Source organism: Argopecten irradians, chromosome 6, assembly GCF_041381155.1.
Source record: "Argopecten irradians isolate NY chromosome 6, Ai_NY, whole genome shotgun sequence".
In the NCBI taxonomy this organism is placed as follows: Eukaryota; Metazoa; Mollusca; class Bivalvia; order Pectinida; family Pectinidae; genus Argopecten; species Argopecten irradians.
In genome coordinates, this window is record NC_091139.1 from 11819000 (window position 1) to 11829953 (window position 10954).

Genomic DNA, 10954 nt, shown 5'->3' on the forward strand with positions numbered 1-10954 from the left:
GCATGTAATACAATATTCAACATGGCTTAATCTATACAAAGAATAATGTAAGTGATGTGACAACTAGTTGAGTAGATGTACATACAACTATTTAGTACTATCTATAGTGCATTATAGTGGTGCAAAATAATTAATAGACAATTATATAATGCTAATAATAATAGTGAATAAATAAAAAAAGAGAAAAATAATAATTTTAATAATAAAAAAATAAAAATCAGGGAAAAAGATTAACACTTCAGTATGTATATATACACAATGAACCCAATCAATTTACTACACATACAAGTAGTAAGAATAGTCATAATTAGACGTGATAACTATTTGAAAATATCATTTAACATTTTTGAAACATATCTGACAGAAACGTGGCGAAATTCTATTATATCTATACTGTTCAAATCATACATAATTTTACCACCTATAAGTATATGAAATAATTGAAGTCTGAATGGGAATGTAAGTATACGCTAAAACCGATGCCATCAATACTTAAAAGCTCACACCATAACCGATCTCGCACCTCTTCCGTAAATCCACACTGTAAAACAATATGCATATATATGTCATTATACATTTTCCCACACCTATGACATAAATCTAATTTATCCGTCTCTGGACTTCTTAAATCAACAACAAATGACATTATATTGTATACCGATGTTCTAAATTGCGGATGTTTTATCAATAATCTCCAAAATGTATGAGTAAACAAATTATCATAGACCAAAATAAATCTATTAAAATTACAATCACTACGCATCCTTTCTCTCCATGCTCTTTCTTCATATAAATGTACATTATACTTTACTTTCGCTTTCCATGAACTCTTCACTGGAAACACACCATTTGATAAATAATCTTGTAAGAACTTGTATAAATTGTATTTCTTAAGAATAATTAATATATCACATGTAAAACCATAACTGTACATATCTGATCCCATGTCTGACATAAAAATACGAGTTAAAAAGTATGTGATATGACATACAGTTTTTATCGAGGTTACATAATCTACCAAAAACATTAATTTCCTCATGTCTATATATGCCTCTATACTGAACCATCCAAGAAGTCCCGTACACATACATGTATCCGTACAAGTTCTTGAATGAAACCCTTGAATTGATTTTAAAATAAACCTCTGAGCTCTTTCTAGCATTACAAGTTCACATTTTGGAAAGCACCACAATTCACAGCCGTAAAAGGGCAGAAGCATATACTTTTGATTTAATTACTTTACACACAGTTAAGGGATTTAAGGCACACGGATGAGCACCGCTTCTGATCAAACTCATGACACCACTTTTAAGCTTATTACAAGCACGCACTGTGCGTTCCATACGGTTACAATTATTGTTTAATATCGCACCAACGTATTTCAGTATTTACAAGTCCAAAAGAGGGTATATACCCGATATATGGTATATATTCCATAAATACATGTAAAACTTTTAATCAACTTTATGCAATGTGAAGGAGAAGTAACTTTTTGTAAATTTTAAATCCTGTAACATAACGTGGCTACATACTAACCATTTTTAATAGCATGTGACAGCCTTACAGCCTTACCTTGTTATCTTTTAGTATGTAACATTTTAGACTATTCCGTTTTATGTAATTACGTGTATATATATAGTGTCTAAGTAAGCCATCATTGGCTGGACATGTCTTACATTTTATGTAGTATTACTTTTATTAAAGGCCCACTACCTTTCCGAAACGGCTTTTAATTTTTAAAATGGGAATGTAAAACAAGATCGATAATTTTGTAGAGTCCTAAAAATTAGTAACTTACCGTTAATACTACATTTATCATCACCTTCTGAACGATTTGATTAAAATAAATAAAACGTTTATTTTCATAACGCGGGTCGTATTATGTTTCCCGCCGTTGTCCTAAATACCGCGCGGTAGTTGATTATCACTGCGTCAGACGGCAAAACAGCGAGTTGACTCTCCACTGTTTTCATATATTACGCAGGCAATCTTGCATATGTTTGGTGTCGTAACCTTATTTTAGATCATCGGTATCAAGGACGTATATGAGACTTATAAATCCTTGATCGGTATGCATTTTCTGGTGTTATTAATGTTTTTTAAGAAACCTTTATATTTTGCTCCGGAAAGGTAATGGGCCTTTAAATGTTTTTACATGTAGGTTGTAAGATGTTTGACACTTTAATAGAACAATTGAATTGAATTGAATTGTAAAATATGTTTGTTTGCAAAAGAAACTGAACAATGGGAACAGCGTCTGCGTCTAACTAGTGACCTGTGGAGATTTACATTCGTAAGCTATTCACAGACAATTTTCAGTCAAAATTCTTTGGAGCTTGTCACAAGTATCTCTAAATTTAGCTGTTAAAACGTTAATTCGATCTATTGTTACGCTTACAGGGTTATGTCCATTCAACTTTCTTGTGAATGTGAACAATGTTTATACATGTAAATAGGTTTATTTGTAATTTTTGTTCGTTTTTCTTGTATATTGATTTTTCGCATTTACTTTTTTTTCTTCTTCTTTATCCTGTTCATTATTGTTCAATTAATGTAACTCTTCAATTTGGAGGAATAAAGAAATGAATGGATGACATACAGCCAATTCAAAATTTCTTCTTTATTATATTATACTTGCAACTAATCACATATTTAATAAAGACTTTCTTTTAGCAGTAGCCTGGGTTAAATAATTACCAAGATTTCTACGGATGGACGACGGAAATAATAAGGTTTAATATATTTAATTCTAATTTCAGAATAAACTGGACACAACAGAATAAAATGAGTTTCATCTTTGATATCGTTTCCATTGCCAAGCGGAAAACGCCGTTGAGCTCCGTAGAAATACCATTATACCAACAGTTTCTATACTTAATGTATGGCATTGTAGCCTATTCTTAGTTATAATATTCTTGCATTTATGTGGCAAGGAATTAGTGAGATAAAATGGCGTATCGTTATGGTCAACAATATACACTTGTACAACATACATTTACAAGAGTTTTCTAAGCTAATTCTTACATCTTGTATATAAAAAAATGTTTTTGATTGGGCATGCACATATTGTACCGGTTCATTCCCACTCAGCCAACATGTTGCTTTTGATTTATAAACATTACCTGAGTTTAACCTTGGAAAAGTTGGCTATAGTCTGTATCAGCTATGTCCACTATAAATTAAAGATCAGTTATAAAGGTAAATGTGGAAGGTGAATTTAGCCACTTTTTAAATATAATTTTTTTTATTCTGCTCCTGCTTAGCGCTCATCATACAGGGAGTGGGACGACTGGTTCGCCCGTTGTCAGTATAATGTGACCGGGTGGGGTGTGTTGCTTGGTGTCTTCGTCGGCATGCTTCAGTGATATAGCACTCTAAAAAGGGCAACAGTTCCACTATACAAGAAGACACAACATGAATATACCGCAGTCTCCCAAAACACGCACCTCGCACAACATACACGCAACACACCGCATACACGGGAGGCCGTCCTTACATGACCATAGCTGTTAATAGGACGTTAATTAATCAAACAAACAAACAAACAAATGAAGTGATTAAATGGTCAAATTATAGGTTTTGTTAAACAATCTTTTGTTTTAAATCCATGTCTCAAAATAGATTAATGGGCATTGCATAATGATAATTTATTTATTTTTTGATATTTGTTTCAGATATTGAAAATTTATTAGCTCAAATAAATAATGTTGTAGCAATATTTTTATATAAACGCAGATTTAAGGAATCTACACTGACTGAAGAATAAGTCAAAAGGTAATTGTAAGGGAAATCATACACATCCAACAGAATTTGTTTTTAATATTTCATATCCTTCACTCCAATAAAAAGACATTTATTGTATCCATGGTATTATGACATGATTTGATTTAACATATTTCATTGCAAATATATACAAAAGGATTGGGTACAAGTTTTATGCAACTTATATTGCCACCCTTTCCAAAATACAGAACGAATACAAACATGATATGCAAAGTAATGAAATATATAAATATGATTAAATAGTAAATAAGACATCTAAGAGGGTTGTCTGTGATTTCAGGTGATCAAATAAAAGCGATTCAGAAAATAATATTTTACAATTTTCAAATTATGTACTTGATTGCTTCCCACGTGTAATCAAGGCATTATATATATATGTACGTGTAAAGTATTATATATATATATATATGTGTGTGTGTGTGTGTACATGTAATGTATTTATGTTCTCCTTAAGTTTTACAATCCATTCAAGCATTAACTTCTGTCATATTCTAGCCTAAATATACATATTTCTAAGATAATACAGTGTAGTAGTTTTACCAGTATTTAACATACAATTTCTCGGTATATCTTCACTTACATTAAATCATACATATAAGAACAGATAAACAAAACAAAAAAATCTATATTACAGCAGTATTATAAAACAGTGTCTATCATCTAATTAAAGGGGGGAAAGGTTACATTTATTAATTTGATTTTAATTTTATATCTAAATTTATGCTCAGAAAAATATATAGATCTATCAAATGCTTCTTAGATTGCCATCAAGAGTGAAAACTAGGTGTATGTTTTGTGTACAATAATATATCTATACATGTGTATAATGTGATTTTAAAAAATATTTATATTTTATAAAAATGATATAAGAACAATTAAGTAAATACAGGTATTAGAGTCATTTTCTAAAACAGACTGTAATTAGCCCCTATTGTTCTCTATTGTTTCTCCCCAGCGTTAAAATATAGGATGTCCTAGCTGAGTGGGAAGACATCTTTTATTCTTATTATATCAAACTTGTCTTATTTTAATTTTCATACATTTTAATGCACTCTTACTGCACTAGGGTGTACAGGTTAGCTTCCACTCAACTATAAGTCTTGATATAAAGCTTTGTGAATATATGGGTATGGCAGTAGGAGTTACTTCCCTTCTTCCAGTTAGTTAAACGTTACATACGTTTTATGATAGTTTTCACCATTAACTTATGACTTTCTTTCCCGGTCGCTGATCTAAATATAATTAAACACATTTACTTGATATATTCTACATGTATCTAATTATCTGGTCTGAACAAGATGCACTTATAAAATCCTTGGTTATTTCGGAGATTTAGATAGCCTATCTAAATTTCTTGTTATTTATAATTAATACAATGTAAAACCATCTCATTACGAGTAAAATCACAAAAATAAACATCGCTATATAGAGAAAGTGTGATAATATTTCAAGCTTGAAGCTCCCTACAATAGCCTATGCAAACACGGGACATTGTTCGAGTAAAAAATACAAGAGATCCCAGAGAGATGTTGGTGCCCACCAAAGAATGATCTACGTCTGACAATGGAAGGAGGGATCTTTCCTCTGCTTTTCAAAATTTTACTACATATCACTTCATATGAAATTCGAGAAAGATCCTTTCAGTACTTTCTGAGATAAAAACAGTAACAACCTTCAATTATCAAAATTCAAGATGGCTACCTGTCAGCCATGTTGTTGACCGATCGGTCCAAAAATGTAATATGTACAACTAAACCCATAGGGGAACCTACAATGTATATATGCAATTCGAGATCGATTGCTTCAGTACTTTCTGAGAAATAGCGGTAACAAACGTCAATTGTCAAAATCAAAGAATGCGTCCTGTCGGCCATCTTGTTCACCGATCGATACCAAAATGAAAAATACATACCTAGGGACTTAGGAGAATCTACACATGAAATTTGAGACAGATCCCTTTATTACTTTCAGAGAAATAGCGGTAACAAAACTTCAATTGTCAAAAGAGATCCCAGAGGGATCATCCCAAAGAATGATCTATGACTGACAATAGAACGAGGGATCTTTTCTCTGCTTTTCAAACTTTTATTACATGCTACATATAAAAATTAAAAAAAAAGATTGCTTTAGTACTTATGAGATATAGCGGTAACAAACTTTAACAATCAAAATCCCAGATGGTGGCCGTCTTGTTGACCAATCAGTCCCAAAATGCAATATGCGCAACTATAGTCCTAGGGGGACCTACATATGAAATTTGAGTACACTCCCTTTAGTGCTTTCTGAGAAATAATTACGGTAACAAACTTCAACTATCAAAATCCAAGATGGCTGCCTGGCGGCCATCTTCCAGACCGATTAGTCCCAAAATGCAATGTGCACAACTAGGGCCCCTCGGAAAGCTACATTTGAAATTTGAGAAATGTCCCTTCAGCACGTTATTGAGAAATAGCGGTAACAAGAATTATTAACGGACGGACCACGGACGAAAAGCAATTTGTATATATAGCCCACCATCTGATCATGGTGGGCTAAAAAATGTGGACGGTGGTCAGTTCTCGTTAATCGAACAATAATATATCCATTTTTGTTGTCTTTGAAACTTTATCCATACAAGTATAATGTACTTTGCAAAAGCGTCCATGTACACCTGATTTAGCAGAACTACAGATGTACATCAAACACATTGCTGATATATGTTTCTGAATTACAGTATGCTATTATTCAAAATCGTAATAATAGTGCACTGTATCTACTAAACCGACATTAAACCTATCAAATAGATTCCAGGTGTTACACAACACAAATAACGACGAGACGGAAAGCGAGACTGAAGAAACGACAAACAAGCGGACAAACGAGGAGCCAAAACCCATTCAATCTCACTATTCTTCATGCCTACAAGGCCAGTCTCAAGGAAAATCTACAGCTTCCAAGACCAAAGTGATCCCAGACGAAAAACCTAAACCTATTCAAGTCCACTGTCCTTCGTCGGTGTGTAACATGCAGTATGGAGAATTTTGTGGTTTTAAGCACAGGGACCTGGCACGAAATTTTTTTAACCAATAGTATACATATATATATTATAGGATCAAGGGTATGAACTCGGCGGTCGAGAAAAACGGACCTATTTTTTTAAAACCATGATTATTTTAATAAATGGGTTATATACAACATTGACGGATATCTTACCTTAAAGAGAAATAATTTATCTTTCCATTGAGTGCTTGATGAACAAAATTGGCCAAGTATTGACGAAGTTATGGCTTGATGAATCGAGAAATTTACGAAAAATATGCTAGGTAGACATTTCCCTGTCCGGTCGAAATGTCGTCTCGGCTCTAATGGGCACCTCAAAAACCAAGCCAAAACCACAAAATCTACGCTTGTGGTGGTAAACAGTACCCATAACTGTGTTCATCCACAACCTCCTTTGGAGGTGTCATGACCCGTACTTTGTAGAAACTCCATTTTAACATCGTGTAGCTCACTTACTTTAACCGTCACCGCCATGTTCATTTGTTTTTTCGGAACGCTTCTCGAGTTTACCTACAACCACAACATTACATAATTTGCATAATGTAGTCACGATATGTAAAGTCGAGAAGCGTTCCGAGAGAAAAAATGAACATGGCGGTGACGGTTAAAGTAAGTGAGCTACACGATGTTTAAATGGAGTTTCTACAAAGTACGGGTCATGACACCTCCAAAGGAGATTGTGGATGAACACAGTTATGGGTACTGTTTACCACCACAAGCGTAGATTTTGTGATTTTGGCTTGGTTTTTGAGGTACCCATTAGAGCCGAGACGACATTTCGACCGGACAGGGAAATGTCTACCTAGCATATTTTTCGTAAATTTCCCGATTCATCAAGCCATAACTTCGTCAATACTTGGCCAATTTTGTTCATCAAGCACTCAATGGAAAGATAAATTATTTCTCTTTAAGGTAAGATATCCGTCAATGTTGTATATAACCCATTTATTAAAATAATCATGGTTTTAAAAAAATAGGTCCGTTTTTCTCGACCGCCGAGTTCATACCCTTGATACTATAATATATATATGTATACTGTTAGTTTAAAAAAATCGTGCCAGGTCCCTGTGGTTTTAAGCCTGTAAATCGGCGGAAGGTTCAAAGATTTTATGTGCATGGAATCAACAAAGTCACTTCGTCTGAGAAACTGATGAGACAGTATCTCGAACGGAAAAATGTAAAAGTTACCTGCCTTCGATATTTTGAAAGAGACTACAAACGAACAGCATCTACCCAACTTAACGTGATTGACGACGGCGACTGTCTGGTAGGTAACCGTTCCTTCTGGCCAGACGGTATATACGTGCGTCCGTGGTTACCCCGCGAGGTGTGTTTTTAACTGAAAATGGACATAACTGAAAATCTGAACATTATGTGCTGGAATATTGAGGGGATAATGGCCGGTACGCCATATCTTCTTAATTGCCTAAATACACATGACATTGATATATGTGGTATTTCTGAACACTGGTTGAGAGAGTATAGTATGTCTTTCTTTGATACTTTTGAAGGTAGTGGTTACTCACATATAGCAAAACCAGTCTACGAAATTGACCCACTCCGTTATAAATGTAGTATCAGAGGTGGGGTTGGTATCTTGTTCAGACAAAAATCATTGATTGTTCAAGAGATCCCTGTGGATAGCCCTAGAATTATTGGATGTGAAATTCAAACCCAAAATGGGAACCACATATATTGTTTTTTGGCGTATATGTCAGCCTCCTCGAGGCCAATTGAACTATTTTTTGACCATATTGATCAACTGGAATCGCTTATTTGTGTATACTCCGAAAGGGGACCAGTAGTGATTTTAGGTGACTTAAATGTAAAAATAAAGGGTCCTCGTTATAACTTTAAAGTTGACCAGAGATCCACTGCATTCCAGTTATTTTTAGATAGAATGAACCTAATATCTGTAAATGTACAATCAGATTGTAAGGGACCTGTTCATACCTTTTGGCCCCAGACTGGTAATTGTACTTGTATTGACCATATTATTGTTCAGTCTAATAAGTTTGACCTTGTTGAATCGTGTGAAGTTCTAGATGAAGAGGCTATAAATATGTCTGAGCACCGACCTATTGTATGTTCCATGAAGGTCTCGCCACTGTTAAAGCGGTGCAATTCATCTAAGTTTGTAAAATATAACTGGAAAAAATCCATCGTAAACGGTGATATTAATAAATATAGATTGGAGCTTGAAAATGAATCAAGATTGATAAAATTGCCAAATGATCAAATATCTAATGAAGCTATAGATCAGTTGAACAGAGACATTGTTTCTGCCATTTTACATTCTTCTAACTCAACCTTACCAACAATTAAGTACAAAAGTTATCTAAAACCATACTGGTCTACTGCATTATCAGAATTGCATAAAAATGTCCAATCAAAAAGACAACTTTGGATAAAAGATGGAAAACCTAGAAATTTATCTAAAAGTTTTCTTGAATAATAAAGAAAGTAAAACCTCCTTCAGAAGAAACCTCCGTGAGGCATTCAATAAGTATATGTCCGATCAATTTAATGAAATAGACAAATCTAGTGAAATCGATCAAAATTTGCTTTGGCAGTTATACAGAGGGATATCTTTTAAAAGTCAAGTACTTAAGACTGAAATGAAATACAATAATATTGTTTTACGTGACCCCAATAGCATTGTTAAAGCATGGGCATCTCATTTCGAAAATCTATTCCGAGATGCACCGAATAAAGAATTTAATAGTAATTTTCATGCAGAAATCACCAATCGTGTGGCTGAAATTGAAGCACTAGTCCGTAACGAGGAGGATATATATCTGAATGAATGTGTTAGCACTTCGGAGATTGTTTTATTGTGTAAAAAATTGAAATCTAAGAAAGCAGGAGGATGGGATGGCTTGGTATATGAGCACATCAAATATGGTGGTACGTTACTTTTTGATTATATAGCTAGATTGTTCAATTGTGTTATAAAAAACGAATATACACTGTATTCCAAAAGATTGGAAAAAAGGTATTATTATAACATTGTACAAAGGTCAAGGTAAAAAGAAAGATGACCCAAATAGTTACAGAGGAATCACTTTGCTACCTGTATTTTTCAAATTGTTTGAAAGTATTCTATCGGAAAGAATTAAAACAGTTCTTAATTCTAACTTGTTTCCGAATCAACAGCAGTCTGCTTATCAAAAGAACTTGTGTAGTTTATGTACGTCATTTACTTTACAAGAGTGCATTAATCACAATATCGAATATAGTTCAAATGTTCATGTTGCATTTTTAGATAGTAATAAAGCATTTGACACCGTGTGGCATGCTGAATTACTATACAAACTTTATGAATTGGGTCTTAATTCAAAAATGTGGACTTTACTAAAATGTATGTATACAAATGTTGAAAGTTGTGTTTTATATAATGGGTTAAAGTCTGGGGAATAAATTTTTCCTTTGGCGAGCCCAAGATTATTTTTTCAAAATAAATTGAACATTTTCCTTTTGAGGAAACCCGTGTGCTCACCTTATTATACTTACATGTAACGTTTATAAATAAACTATAACAATTTACAACAAATTCAAAGTTTGAATATTGTAGCTTGCAACGATCAACAGAATCGATTGCTTTTCTGTAGTCAACAATCAGCGTTTACTCAAACTCAAAAGATTTTGTGATAATATGCTTGGAGGGCAAATATCGCAGCCACTGATCATGATGTACTACCCAGGACAAAAACAAAATTGGACATCAGTTATAATACCATTAGCCTCTGACCACTCTATGTCATCTATATTCAAGATTGAAGTATAGGCCTAAATAACATTCCCGCTAATTATAGGGGTCACCTTTGCAATTTGTCGCCCTTTTTATCAACAGGAACCATAACTGCTGTTGACCAATCTTCAGGGAATATTAGCAAGGAAATCCTTAATATGCCCACCCATGCTGTCTAATTATATTTTAAGTCTACAAAACCCGTTAGTCTTGTTTTACGTGATTAGATGTACCGTTTTAGAAATTAAAAGCTGTTTCGGAAAGGAAGAATCTAGTGAGCCTTTTAAAATTGTCTAGAGGTGATGACATAGACTGGCCACCAGTCTCTAGAATATTTAAAAAAATCATCACAATTTGGCTGATTATTTTGTCTCTACTACA